This window comes from Apium graveolens, chromosome 4 (genome assembly GCF_009905375.1).
Source record: "Apium graveolens cultivar Ventura chromosome 4, ASM990537v1, whole genome shotgun sequence".
Classification (NCBI taxonomy): domain Eukaryota; kingdom Viridiplantae; phylum Streptophyta; class Magnoliopsida; order Apiales; family Apiaceae; genus Apium; species Apium graveolens.
Genome location: NC_133650.1, coordinates 78032988 through 78049220, shown reverse-complemented (window position 1 = coordinate 78049220; position 16233 = coordinate 78032988).

Below are 16233 nucleotides of genomic sequence, written 5' to 3'. Positions count from 1 at the left end.
AGCGAGTATTTAAATCCCCTTCGAAAGGAGGATCTTAAATATAAAAGAATGAGTTTTGGGATCCGCCCTAACTTTTAGAAATCATTTTGAAGACTCGAAAACATTTTTAAGAATGTTTGGAGTACTGCTGATTTATTAAAATAAATCAGTCCCGATATTTTAGAAATATCTGAATATTATTAATTAAATAATATTCTCATAAAGATAATCCTTATAAAGATAATCGAAGTAGAAGTTTTAAAAATCATACTTGAAATGAATATTAAATAACAAAAGATATACTTATACGAAAGTACTATCTTTATTTGAATAATCGAAAATAAGTTTGATTATCGAAACATTATTCTTTAATAAAATAAATAATATTATTAAATAATAAGCGGAGTCATAATACCTCGAATGAATATTATAAATAATATTCATTAAATAAAATAAACGGAGTCATACATCCTCAAATGAATATTCAAATAATAATCATTAAATAGAATAAACAGAGTCATTAGTCCTCGAATGAATATTCAAATAATATTCATTAAATAAAATAAAGTTATCGAATAAACCTTATTCGATCAATAGTTTTGAAAACTATATCCATATATATATATATATATAATTATATATATATAATATACTCGGGAACATCGACTCCCGGTTTAGAAATATGTTCACCTTTGGGTCCCCTATACTAAGGGTATACGCAACTACTGCTTATCTCTAGCATAGGTATTATGCAACTATAAGCATTGAAATCAACAGATAGATAACCAGATTACGAAACATACATGCATATATACCATATCAGCATGCTCCAATATATCGCAAAATTTGCTAATAACAATCATGCACTTATCACAAGATAATGCATATACATATATTTACATCACAACAATAGTATAACGGGTAGAAAACTTGCCTGAGCGACTGGGGGTTATAAATGGATTGGGACGAGTCTGGTAACCTATAAACAACATATAAGTTGGAATTAAACCAAAGTCACTTGTAAATCTATACTTTAACCAATTTAGACTCTAACGCTCTGTAACACCCCCAGATCCGGGGTCGGGGATCCGGGTTGTCACGAGTTCCATTTCCCTTAGTAACACCCAACCTTAATAATTAATCAACTACTCTGTACTGTGACCCCACAATAAACACACACACCACACGTTATAGTCTCAGAGATGAACATCCAAAAATAATCACAAGTCATTTTATTCCACAATTATCTGCCAATACACCTTAGAAGGTTTTCTGAATAAATTTACATTTTCTTTGCCATTATTACAATTCGTAAATATACATAATCTGGTACATCAAAAGTTGAAGCCTAGTCTATTGGTATTTCCCTACCTCAGCTACAGTGACTTCAACACCTATAGGAAACTGCGGAATGCTTCCTATCCGCTCGCGAATTGGGAGCTCGGTCCTGTTCATCTTGTCTATCTGATGTTGTGTGATGAAAGAAGAAAGCAAGGGTGAGCAGCAAGCCCACCAAAATAATATGTATAATGATTAACAATATATGAGCCTTCTCATAGTACTCATGAAAGTCTTGGTCAAAAGAAATGAACCAAGTTTGATATTTTAATGCGATGAAGTCGCAAAATAGTCAGTATATATATATACATATATACTTTTCAAAATCTTGGAAGTCCTCTTCCATGCATAATATACACAAAGTTCTAGTTTATAACTGTATAAAAAGTATCGTTGCAAAGTGATCTAATATATCTAACCTTGTCTCAACGTTTTTCTGAAAATCTTTGTCATTCATAAGACAATTATTAACTAGATATAAGTTTAAAAGATGAAGTTACAAGATACTCCAATATACTTATATCTTTTCCAAATACTACTTGAACTACCACCGTTCAAGTTATAATTAATTTCAAAAGTTCATCCCACTGATGAGACCACAAGATAAGACTTGAATAGATTCAATCTTTGAAATATTATTAAAGGAAATGAAGTTAGGATATACTTCATTAAGTTATGATATATATATATATATCCACATATACATCTTCTTTATACATTTCCTGAAAACCTCTGTCATGTAAAGTATGAACAGAGTTGCAATATCCAATAAATTTGGAAAGGAAAAGAATTTTGGCATAAACCAGGTATCTTGCTGATCAGACAAAGATACCCATAAGTAACCTTTTCTACTAGTAGATGGACGAATTCCCCACTAGTCATCACCCTGGTCGTAATAGGACCTTATGCTGGACTGCCACTCAGCCAGTTATGCATTTGATGGACTTCCACTGAGCCACTTACACTATCATGGACGCCCACTGAGCCCATGTTGCTTATGCCGACTCAATAGATGGACTTACTTCCCGAACGTTGGGTAAGTAATCAATTCATTTACCAAAACTGCAACCGTGTTGCGAATATAAAATACACCACAGAGCCGGATCCCTCAGGTTTTGAGCGAGTATTTAAATCCCCTTAAAAAGGAAGATCTTAAATATAAAAATGAGTTTTGGGATCCGCTCTAACTTTTAAAAATCATTTTGAAGACTCGAAAACACTTTAAAGAGTGTTTGGAGTAAAGCTGATTAATGAAGTAAATCAGTCCCCAGAATATTTAGAAAATGTCTGAATATTATTATTTAATAATATTCCCATAAAGAATAATCTTTATAAAAATAATTGAAGTAGAAGTATTAAAACTTATACTTGAAACGAGTATTAAATAACCAAAGATATACTTATATGAAAGTACTATCTTTATTTGAATAATCGAAAATAAGTTTGATTATTGACACCTTATTCTTTAATAAAATAAAGAATATATCTCAGCAAATAATCGGAGTCATAGATCCTCAAATGAATATTCAAATAATATTCATTAAATAATATAAACTGAGTCATAAGCCCTCGAATGAATATTCAAATAATATTCAATAAATAATATAAAAGAGTCATAAGCCCTCGAATAATATTCGAAATAATATTCAATAATAAAATAAAGTTAAAGTTATCGAATAAACCTTATTCGATTAATAGTTTTCAAAACTATGACCATATATATATATATATAAGTATATATATATATATATAAATATATATATTTATATCCATATATACAAAATCTACTCGGGATCCTCGACTCCCGGTTTTAGAAAATATTTTCACCTTTGGGTCCCTATACTAAGGGTATATGCAAATTACCGCTATCCTCTAGCATAGGTATTATCAACTGAATCAACATATATATATGGAAAGAATACGAAACAGGCATGCATATATATATACCATAGCAGCATGCTTCAATATATTGCAACATTTGCTAATTAACCAACATGCATCTATCGCAAGATAATGCAAATACATATATACATCACAACAACAGTTATAACTGGTAGAAAACTTGCCTGAGCGACTGGGGGTTATGAATGGCTCGGGACGAGTCTGGTAACCTATAAACAACAAGTAAGTTGGAATTAAACCAAAGTCACTTGTAAATCTATACTTTAACTAACTTAGACTCTAACGCTTGTTTTGCGCTTACTAATTCTCTTAAGTCACTCGAGTACCCCCGGCTCCACCATTTTTAATAATTTAACCATTACGAGTTTTAAGGCGATTCCTTCGCGAACGTCTTACCAACTGCCTATTACACCTTACATAAATCTTTCATACTTCAATTAGTCCTTTAAGGTCTCTAACCTATATTTCAAAGTAAGGCGAGGGGAAATGTTTCATTCGCGAAACGCCGTTACTTGAAACGGTCGTTTCTCCTAAACCGTGCATCGGAATCGAACGAAATACATATCAAAACGAAGCTCGTAACATGAGCTATCTAGAAATGGCAATGGTCAACATCTAGCAGGGGGTTCTCGGGTCCTAATGTTATGCACAAAAACAGTCTAAAGAAAATCGGACGTTACGACGGCTATGTTTACGCGATTTCCCAAATTAAACCATTCCAAATCAACCACAATTCAACCCTCAATCACAACCCAATAAAAACTCCATCCAAACTAAATCATAACAGACCCAACAACTCCACATTAACAATTTATACTTATTCCCCACATGAACTAAAAGCTTTACTTAGGTTCATTAACTAATAACCAAGATTTCCAACTCCAAAAATATCACAAAATCAACCCATCTCTAAACACACAATAATCATGCCTTTCACCAACTAAACTACTCATAACAAGCTTTAAACATGATTACAAACCCATTACACTAACCCATCATCTCAATATTAGGAAATCTAAACAACAAAACTTAAAACTAAGATCATGAAGAGTTATACCTTCCTTGAAGCTTTTAATCCATGAAAGATCCTTGGAATGCCCATGGAAGCCTTAATCTAACCTCCTACAAGCTTGTTCTTTCAAAGAAATCAAGAACACAAAAATTAATTTCAAGAAAGTACTATTCACCATCTTCTTCCTTGATTTCTAGAAAAAGATTGGCTTGGAATTAGAAGCTTAAACTTATAGGAAGTATGTAACTTAACTAGGAGAAGCTAGGATAATTACCTTGTAAAATAGCAAGTGGAGGAGCTTGGACTTTCATTTTTTAAGAAAAGAGGCCGAGAGCTTGAAGAAGAAAATGGGGGTTTTGTGTTTTTTTTGATGAAAATGAAATGTTTTGGCTTGGTTGGTTGCTTTTTGTCTTGTTTTAGTAAATTACCTAGTTGCCCTTGATTTTGTGTGGTTAAAAATCAACCACATCTCCTTCCCCTTATGTCATGCTTATGTCACATTGCTATGTCATCATCCCTTCTAATCTCTTTGATTAGCTTCTAATTGTTTGCCTAATGACCGCTGATCTGTTATACGGTTCGCTTAACTTTCGTTTTCGTTTATCGTTTGAGGGATCATACCCGGGATCTTATTACTTAGGTTCCCTTAACCTTTCTCAATATATTATATTCCTGTTATGATCCTCTCTTATAATCCTTTAATTTAAATCCTTTTTATCCTGTTACCTTATATTCAATTATTTCCGTACCTAGTGGATTTCCGGGAAAAATCAAAGTGTTCGGATTTGGATTCTAACGATCTTTACATACACTTATATCCCATATAAAGTACTAATAAAATCTCAGAATATCCATATCAGAACCCCTACATAGTGTGGCATGTAAAGTTTTCTCATTCAGCAAAAGCACTATTCATAAGGGTTTCAAAAATTTCCAAAAATTGGGGTTATTACACGCTCGCTTTGCGCTTAATGATTCTCTTAAGTCGCTCGAGTACCCTCGGCTCCACCATTTTTAATAAATTAACCATTAAGGATTTTAAGGCGATTCTTTCGCGAGTACCTTACTAACTGCCTAATCACTTAAAATAATTGTTTCATACTCCAATTAGCCCTTTTAGGTCTTTAACCTATGTTTCAAAGTAAGGCGAGGGGTAATGATTCGTTCGCGAAACGTCATTACTTAAAACGGCCGTTTCTCCTAAACCGTACATTGGATTCAAGCGTACCACATATCAAAACGAAGCTCGTAACATGAACTATCTAAACATGGCAATGATCAAAACCTAACAGTGAGTTCAAGGGTTCTGATGTTAAGAACAAAAACAGTCTACGGTAAATCGGGCATTACGACGGCTATGTTTACGCGATTTCCCAAAATTTTACCAAACCAATTCAACACCAAACCATCACCAATCAATCCCAATACAACCATATGACAATATCACCCATCAACCACTTTAAACCATTTAAACCAAGCCCAAATCATACCATGAATCATCAAGAACAACTAGTGCTAATCTTAACTCCCAAAATCAACAAAAACACTTAACAACTAAGATCTCAACATGACAAAACAACTACTACACTTAACCTATCATTCCATCATCATAATCATTTATACCAAACAACTTAATGCTAAGATAATTTATAGTTATACCTTCCTTGAAGCTTTTAATCAATGAAAGATCCTTGGAATGCCCATGGAAGCCTTGATATATGCTTAAGCTACCATGAACTTTCATAAAAAATCAAGAAAACCAAAGTTATTTCATGAAGGTTACTATTCACCATCTTCTTCCTTGATTTATTGGAAGAGATTGTGAAGGAATTAGAAGCTTAAACTTATAGGATATCCATATCTATGTACAAGGAACCTTAGATAATTACCTTGTGATTTAACAATGCTTGGAACTAGGATTTTGATTTTTCTTCCTTTGGAAAAGAAGAAAAGCCGAGAGCAAGATGAAGAAAATGAAATTATCTTTGTGTTTTGGGTGAAATGATTGTTGGTTGGTTGTTTTTTAATTAGATTTTGGTTAATTACCTTATTAACCTAGAACTTTGTGTGGCTATCATTCATCCACACCTCCTTCCCCTCTATGTCATGCTTATGTCACCTTGTGATGTCATCATCCCTTAATTGCCCTCTTCTTATTGGTTGGATGACCTCATCATCCCTAACCTCCTTGATTAACTTTCTAATTGTTTGCCTAATGACCGCTGATCTGTTATACGGTTCGCTTAACTTTCGTTCTCGTTTCTCGTTTGAGGGATCATACCCGGGATCTTATTACCTGGGTTTCCTTAACCTTTCTCAATACATTATAATCCTTTTATGATCCTCTCTTATAATCCTTTATTTTAAATCATTTTTATCATGTTACCTTATACTCAATTCTTTCCGTATCTAGTGGATTTCCGGGAAAAATTAAAGTGTTTGGATTTGGATTCTGACGATCTTTACATACACTTATATCCCATATAAAGTACTAATAAGATCTCAGAAGATCAATAAAAGAACCCCTACATAGTGTGGCATGAAAAGTTTTCTCATTCAGCATAATCAGCAAAAACACTATTCATAAGGGTTACAAAAAAATTCAAAATTTTGGGGTTATTATAGTCTCCCCTCCTTAAAAGGATTCCGTCCCGGAATCAGATAGAAAATGAATAGGGATACTCTCTTAGCATTGCACTTTCTAACTCTCACTTAATTTTCCCTCATTGGGGTTCTACCATCAAACTCTGACTTGTTTGATAACCCTTACTGGTTGCTCCATATAGGTCAAGTCTGGTTCCATGTCTATGCGCTCATATGCCCATATTTATCTGGCATCCGAATTACACTACCTTAATATTGATACGTGGAACACGTTATGAACTTACTACATGTTCGGGGGTAGGGCTAGCTCATATGCTAACTTCCCAATACGTCTTACTATATCCAAGGGTCCAACAATTCGTGGGTCTAGCTTTCCTTTCTTTCCGAACCTCATCCATCTTTTCCAAGGGAATACCTATAACAACACTAGGTCCCCTACTTCCTATTCCTTGTCCTTTCGTGTCAAATCAACATATTTATAATGTCCATCTTGGGCTACTACCAGCCATCCTCTGATTAGATCTATCATATCCTTGGTCCTTTGGACCACTCCTGGTCCGAGCATCTTGCGCTCTACAACTTCATCCTAACATAAGGGAGATCGACATTTTCTTCCCTCAAAGATCTCATAAGACGACATCTCGATACCTGACATACGATCTATTATCGTGAGAAAACTCAATCCGCGTTAAGTGATACTTCCAAATTCTTTCAAGTCTATTGCACAGACTCTCATTATAGCTTTTAGCATTAGAGCTTTTGCTTCTCAATACCCATTCTTTTCCAGTTCATAATCACTACTACCTTCCGTTCCTAATATTATACTGGTTACACTTTTGCTCGTTAGCGTTCTATAACCTTTTAATAAATGCGTCAACCTTAGTATCACGAACGTGTTTCCATTCCGAATACCACCATAACTTTACTACTCCTTTTTCAGCTGCTTCTATCTTTGGAAGCTTGATCAATCATATAGAAGTAAAGGAATTTGTTGAGAGATCACTATGATCATGAACATTTGTTATATCGCATAGTTAGTACAGAAGGTGGCCAGCCTTTAGTACTTGACAAGCAATTAAACAATAGATGGTATCCTACTAGGCTTCTATCATACAGATAGATAGTCATTCGGCAATACCTCCCCTTCTGGAAGGGTTGTTCTTCTCAGCTTACATGAAATGAAAAGAAGAGAAAAGAACGAACTGAAGAGAATTGTATATTCGTAAAAAAAAATTTATTGCCATAAAATATTTGGCTTGGAATCTACCTCTGAACTATAGAGGTTTGTTATAGGAGAACAAAACATATATGTATTTATATCAACATCAAGTATTATAGCATCGTATTTCACATGCCTAAATATTTTTGCTATTCCGTCCATCATTCTATGGACCCATGCTCTTCCTCGAGCTTATACAAAATCACCTTTGAAACTCCCTCGATATCGAAAATCGAATCTGGGATCTCATTCTAGACATCATCGTTACTAGAATTCTATGCTTGCACCGCAACCTTCCTCATATCGTAACACGACTCTCTTTTCATAAGAGGGAATAAATATTCAATAGGCAGATACTCTACTTAATTAGTCTATCAATGATAACTTATACACTACCACGACCCGATTAGTGATACTCAATCTCAACATCCATTCCAATACAACTCTCACGGTTGTAATCAGCTCATTACTCGTAGAATCATTGCTGCATTACTATGGTCCACTACTGACCTACTGTCGTCATTCACTTTCCATGAAATCTTAATATCTAACCTTACGGAGTCCATACATGTCGTATAGAATACTCCTAAGGAGTTAACATAACCACCAATCATAATTCATGAAGAACACTCCAAACTCTGACGTACTTTCATGACATGAAGTAGATAAAATTGTAGAAGAGTTTCAGTCAAAGCAACGATGGCAGGTTAATACCATTCTTAATCGTATGCCTTAAATAGAAGACTTAACTCAAGGGTGCGTCTAGTCCTTTTTGAAACATGGTCCTGGCTTATCTCATGATAGTATCTTCTGAGATAGATAGCCCACTCATGGCGATTACACAAATTAAACCTTTACCAAACTACTATTACGGGTGGGTATTGCATAGTCATCAGAAGGAATGTCAATCTTTCAAACCATAATACAACCTTTACGGCTTCAACCATTATCACTGTATTCCTCTGGCACGAGCGCCTGTAATTGTCCTCTTACACTTAATGTGTCGGCCACCTCTTTGGCCTTTCTTGATAGTAATATTTCCTTACAATCAATGTCATCTTAACCACTTTCACTAATTTTCTACCTCATTTCCCATCACCACTTGTGTGAAGATGTTTTCCTTAAAATCTGATGAGTAAAAATAAAATAAAATTATCACCATTTTTTTTCATAAGTTATTTCCTCAGTCTTTAGAGGTTAATCACTGTCACGACTGACTCTCAATCATACTTAGGACATCTTTTATCTTAGGTCCTAATTGCCCTGAACAATTTCGACCTTTACTGGTTCGATCCATACTTTCTCGTGGTTTAACACGTGCCCCACTTGGCATCATTATAATTACGTCATATTTCCTTCCTCATGTATTCCCTAGATACAGGGCATATCAAGATACCATTTATTAATACCAGAATCATTGTCTATATACTTCTGAAAAAATTTCTCCACTGATTCTTAAAGGTTGTTATTACCTTAATCCTTTCCAATTCATACTATCAAAACTCATACTATCCCTATTAAGGGTGAAATGCCAACCTTTATGCATTCCCCTAGGATTCGTTTTAAGTTACCGATGTTCTATCTTTAATTCCACCTTTAAAAAGGTACATGCATCCTTCCATGGATAATTCAAGTCATATATCCCTGATAAGGGTGTCTTATTCAATCATTACCACCTCGATAGTATATGCCTAATTTCACAATAACATCTGTATTCAAAATGAGGTTAATCAATATGGCCTCCAAAAGATAACAACGGTTATCCGCTTTTCTTGCCTAATCTGCTAACGATAACAAGGATGTTCTGGAAGATATTGGTCGTGTTCAACGTGAACCTCTTCTTAATAATTCCTTATTTACTTTTGTTGTTTATCTCAACAGTCACCTCAATGTTGGGATATCTTTCATACATGGCGTCTCCCTTTCTGGGTATCGAGCCACCGATCTTACACTTCACATTCTTGAAGGTCACTTCCTTCATCCAATTTTCCTAATTTCTTACTTCCTTGCCTCCTCAGTCTATCCGCGTCTCATTATTTATCCTTCGAATTATCTCAAGGTTTCCTCGAATCCTCCCAACTTACAGGGGATAAAATATATGTATCTCTTATGCCCTCAACCATCAATTTTAACTCATGGTGAATCACCCTCATCCTGACGAATGCATACTTTTCTATTTCTATTGCTACGAGTCTTTAGGGTTTCCTCATACTCTATTGCCTTTATATTCCTTTCCACTTCAGTTTCTTTTTATTTTCCTTTCTCTTATCATTATTTCATGAACCAACACAACATAAGCATTAATTTCAAACATCCCGTCATTCTGGATTCGTGTCCTCAGAACGAATCTTGATAACTTTTACAACTTAGATTCATAATTCATCATACTCGTATGCCTTTGTTCTGGCTCTAAAGCTTTTATACTATCTCCATAACCTTGGGAAGTACTTTCCTGAAAACAATTGACTGAACTTAAATCAGTTTAGTATAATCTCTTGCTCCGTGCCTTCCTTGGCCTTTCACCAGCGGGTGGCCTCTCTCTTAGGAGGGTAAGTGACAAAATAGTCTTTTGTGATTCGTCAATCATTTAGAATTTCAAATGATTCCTATATTTCCTTTAGCCAGGCTCTTGCCTCGACTGGGTCAACCTATTCCTTGGAACTTTGAGAGCTTAGCGATTTAAAGGTCATGAAAGAATTTCCTACCGCATTGTTTCCTCAAGGTGGTGGTTGGGGATAATAGTCTAAGTTCTTTTTTTAGACAGGTCCATGAATTACCGTATATGAGTACCGTCTCGGGTCTCCTTTCTTTACTCGACTTTCTATTTCCTTAGTCTGAACATTCCCTCCTCCTCCCCATAATCGGGGTCATCCTACATATTTTAAATCCTCATTTTCCACTTCATTATGTTATGGGTTCCTTCTATCTTGATGGCGACCTCCCTGACTATCAGGTTCAGGGTTTGCTCTAAATCTTATTCCTCAAACTAGCTTTCATCTAAGATCTCATCTTTAAGCTCTTGAACATTTGGAACCCAAATTCTGTAGGAATACCTCATTATTCCCTTATCATCTTTCTCGGTATTAATCTTTTATCTAATTGTTGGCTCTTTGACTTCCTTCATCACTTTTTCTGGCACAATATGATCTTTTTCCGATAATTCGAACTGTATTGCAATCTCAAACAGCGTTTCGGTACCGGCTCCGGTTACCTTCACTTCTATTTCCATTTTCTCAAAATCTCTTATCAACTCTCCCAAAGACATTTTCATCTTGAGTCTCTCCTTTATACTAAGGGCATTAGCCACCATTTTGGCTTTCCCTGGATGATAAAGAATCTCATAATCGTAATCCTTGATTAGCTCTAACCACCTCCTCTGGCGCATGTTGAGCTCTTCCTGTATGAAAATGCACTAGAGCACTTATGGCTTGTGTAAATCTCGCACTTCTCTCCATAGAAGTAGTGCCTCCAATCTTTAGGGCAAAACTATTGCCACGAGCCCAAGCTCATGGGTGCGGATATCGAATTTTATATTCCCTTAATTGTCTTGACGCGTACGCGATTACCTTGTTGTGTTGTATAAGAAGCACCCTAATTCCTTATGTGAAGCGTCACTATAAATCACAAAATCTCCTTTTCCATCCGGCAACGCCAACATAGGAGCCGTCACCAACCTTTGCTTCAGTTCTTGAAAGCTGTTCTCGCATTTCTCTGTCCATTCGAACTTCTCAGTTTTATGAGTAAGCTGCGTTAAAGGGGTTACTATCTTTACGAACTTGAACGAACCTCCGGTAGTCACCGACCAATCCTAGCTCTGGTAGTTTCCCTAACCATGGTTATCAATTCCTCAGTGGTCCTTTATTCATTCTTGTCAGGATCCCCCACAGGATCCTCCTCAGCAACAATCCCTTCTAGGACAACATCCTCAACCGCTACATCCTCAATATGAACATCATCCGGTCCCTCATTAGGACGCTCTATCGGATCCACAATCTGATCCCCAATATGTAGTAAAACATCATCGCGCTGTTGCTCCTCAACCTCAGGATTCAGAGTCCCGCTACCATATACGATAACGAACTACGCTTCTATCACGATATTCATAAGGGTTCCCATAAGGGTTTTAACTGTCAGTACTACGTTAGGTAGTCCGACTATGAACTTGGCAAGAGTTCTTATTATCTTAGTGAACTTATTATTTTAACGTCACATCATCTCTGAGGTTTATAACGCTTAGCTCTGATACCACTTCTGTAACACCCCCAAATCCGGGGTCGGGGATCCGGGTTGTCACAAGTTCCATTTCCCTTAATAACACCCAATCTTAATAAACAATTAACTACTCTATACTGTGACCCCACAATAAACACACACACCACAAGTTATAGTCTCAGAGATGAATACTCAAAAAAAACACAAGTCCTTATATTCCACAATTATAAATCGTTACACCTTAAAAGGGTTCTGAATAAATTTACGTATTCCTTGCCATTATTACAATTCATATTATACATAAGTCTGGTTCATCAATAGTTGAAAACCTAGCCTATTGGTAGTTCCTACCTCAGCTACAGCAACATCAACGCCTATAGGAAACTGCGGAACGTTTCCTATCTGCTCGCGAATTGGGAGCTTGGTCCTGTTCATCTTTTCTATCTGTTATTGTGTGATGAAAGAAGAAAGCAAGGGTGAGCAGCAAGCCCACCAAAATAATATATATAATGATTAACAATATATGAGCCTTCTCATAGTACTCATGAAAGTCTTGGTCAAAAGAAATGGACCAAGTTTGATATCTTAATGCGATGAAGTCGCAAAATATTCAGTATATATACATATATACTTTTCAAAATCTTGGAAGTCCTCTTCCATGCATAATATACACAGAGTTCCAGTTTATAACTGTATAAAACTATCGTTGCAAGGTGATCTCATATATCTAACCTTGTCTCAACGTTTTTTTGAAAATCTTTGACATGACCAAGATAATCATTTGCTAGATATAAGTTTAAAAGATGAAGTTACAAGATACTCCAATATACTTATATCTTTTCCAAATACTACTTGAACTACCACCGTTCAAGTTATAATTAGTTTCAAAAGTTCATCACATAGATGAGACTACAAGACAAGATTTGAATAGATTCAATCTTGGAACATCATTATAAATAATGAAGTTACGAGATACTTCATTAAGTCCCGATATATATATACACCTATAGATATATACATTTCATACACTCCTTGAAAACCTCTGTTATGAAAATTATAAACAAAGTTGCAATATCCAATTAATTTTGGAAAGGAGAAAACCTTGGCATAAACCTGATATCTTGCTGATCAGGCAAAGATACCAATAAGTAACCTTTTCTACTAGTAGATGGATGAATCCCCCACCGGTCATCACCCTGGCCACATAAGGACCTTGTGCTGGACCGCCACCCGGCCTCTAACACGTTGATGGACTGCCACCCAACCACTTACACTTTGATAGACCGTACCCCGGCCTGTCGCTTATGCCGACTCAATTAGAGGGACTTACTTCCCGAATGTTGTGCAAGTAATCAAATTGTTTTCTCAAAACAGCAACCACGTTGCGAATGTAAAATACACCACAGAGCCGGATCCCCCAGGTTTTGAGCGAGTATTTAAATCCCCTTCGAAAGGAGAATCTTAAATATAAAAGAATGAGTTTTGGGATCCGCCCTAACTTTTAGAAATCATTTTGAAGACTCGAAAACATTTTTAAGAATGTTTGGAGTACTGCTGATTTATTAAAATAAATCAGTCCCTATATATTAGAAATATCTGAATATTATTAATTAAATAATATTCTCATAAAGATAATCCTTATAAAGATAATCGAAGTAGAAGTTTTAAAACTCATACTTGAAATGAATATTAAATAACAAAAGATATACTTATACGAAAGTACTATCTTTATTTGAATAATCGAAAATAAGTTTGATTATCAAAACATTATTCTTTAATAAAATAAAGAATATTATTAAATAATAAGCGGAGTCATAATACCTCGAATGAATATTATAAATAATATTCATTAAATAAAATAAACGGAGTCATACATCCTCAAATGAATATTCAAGTAATAATCATTAAATAGAATAAATAGAGTCATAAGTCCTCGAATGAATATTCAAATAATATTCATTAAATAAAATAAAGTTATCGAATAAACCTTATTCGATCAATAGTTTTGAAAACTATATCCATATATATATATATAATTATATATATATAGAATACACTCGGGAACATTGACTCCCGGTTTAGAAATATGTTCACCTTTGGGTCCCCTATACTAAGGGTATACACAACTATTGCTTATCTCTAGCATAGGTATTATGCAACTATAAGCATTGAAATCAACAGATAGATAACCAGATTACGAAACATACATGCATATATACCATATCAGCATGCTCCAATATATCCTAAAATTTGCTAATAACAATCACGCACTTATCACAAGATAATGCATATACATATATTTACATCACAACAACAGTATAACGGGTAGAAAACTTGCCTGAGCGACTGGGGGTTATAAATGGCTTGGAACGAGTCTGGTAACCTATAAACAACATATAAGTTGGAATTAAACCAAAGTCACTTGTAAATCTATACTTTAACCAATTTAGACTCTAACGCTCGCTTTGCGCTTAATGATTCTCTTAAGTCGCTCGAGTACCCTCGGCTCCACCATTTTTAATAAATTAACCATTAAGGGTTTTAAGGCGATTCTTTCGCGAGTACCTTAACAACTGCCTAATCCACTTAACATAATTGTTTCATCCTCCAATTAGGCCTTTTAGGTCTTTAACCTATGTTTCAAAGTAAGGCGAGGGGTAATGATTCGTTCGCGAAACGTCGTTACTTAAAACGGCCGTTTCTCCTAAACCGTACATCGGATTCAAGCGTACCACATATCAAAACGAAGCTCGTAATATGAACTATCTAAACATGGCAATGGTCAAAACCTAAAAGTGAGTTCAAGGGTTCTGATGTTAAGAAGAAAAACAGTCTACGGTAAATTGGGCATTACGACAGCTATGTTTACGCGATTTCCCAAAATTTTACCAAACCAATTCAACACCAAACCATCACCAATCAATCCCAATACAACCATATGACAATATCACCCATCAACCACTTTAAACCATTTAAACCAAGCCCAAATCATACCATGAATCATCAAGAATAACTAGTGCTAATCTTAACTCCCAAAATCAACAAAAACACTTAACAACTAAGATCTCAACATGACAAAACAACTACTACACTTAACCTATTATTCCATCATCATAATCATTTATACCAAACAACTTAATGCTAAGATAATTTAGAGTTATACCTTCCTTGAAGCTTTTAATCAATGAAAGATCCTTGGAATGCCCATGGAAGCCTTGATCTATGCTTAAGCTACCTTGAACTTTCATAAAAAAATCAAGAAAACCAAAGTTATTTCTTGAAGGTTACTATTCACGATCTTCTTCCTTGATTTATCGGAAGAGATTGTGAAGGAATTAGAAGCTTAAACTTATAGGATATCCATATCTATGTACAAGGAACCTTAGATAATTACCTTGTGATTTAACAATGCTTGGAACTAGGATTTTGATTTTTCTTCCTTTGGAAAAGAAGAAAAGCCGAGAGCAAGATGAAGAAAATGAAATGATCTTTGTTTTTTGGGTGAAATGATTGTTGGTTGGTTGTTTTTTGATTAGATTTTGGTTAATTACCTTATTAACCTTGAACTTTGTGTAGTTATCATTCATCCACACCTCCTTCCCCCTATGTCATGCTTATGTCACCTTGTGATATCATCATCCCTTACTTGCCCTCTTCTTATTGGTTGGATGACCTCATCATCCCTAACCTCCTTGATTAACTTTCTAATTGTTTGCCTAATGACCGCTGATCTGTTATACGGTTCGCTTAACTTTCGTTCTCGTTTCTCGTTTGAGGGATCATACCCGGGATCTTATTACCTGGGTTTCCTTAACCTTTCTCAATACATTATAATCCTTTTATGATCCTTTATTTTAAATCTTTTTTATCCTGTTACCTTATACTCAATTCTTTCCGTATCTAGTGGACTTCCGGGAAAAATCAAAGTGTTCGGATTTGGATTCTGACGATCTTTACATACACTTAT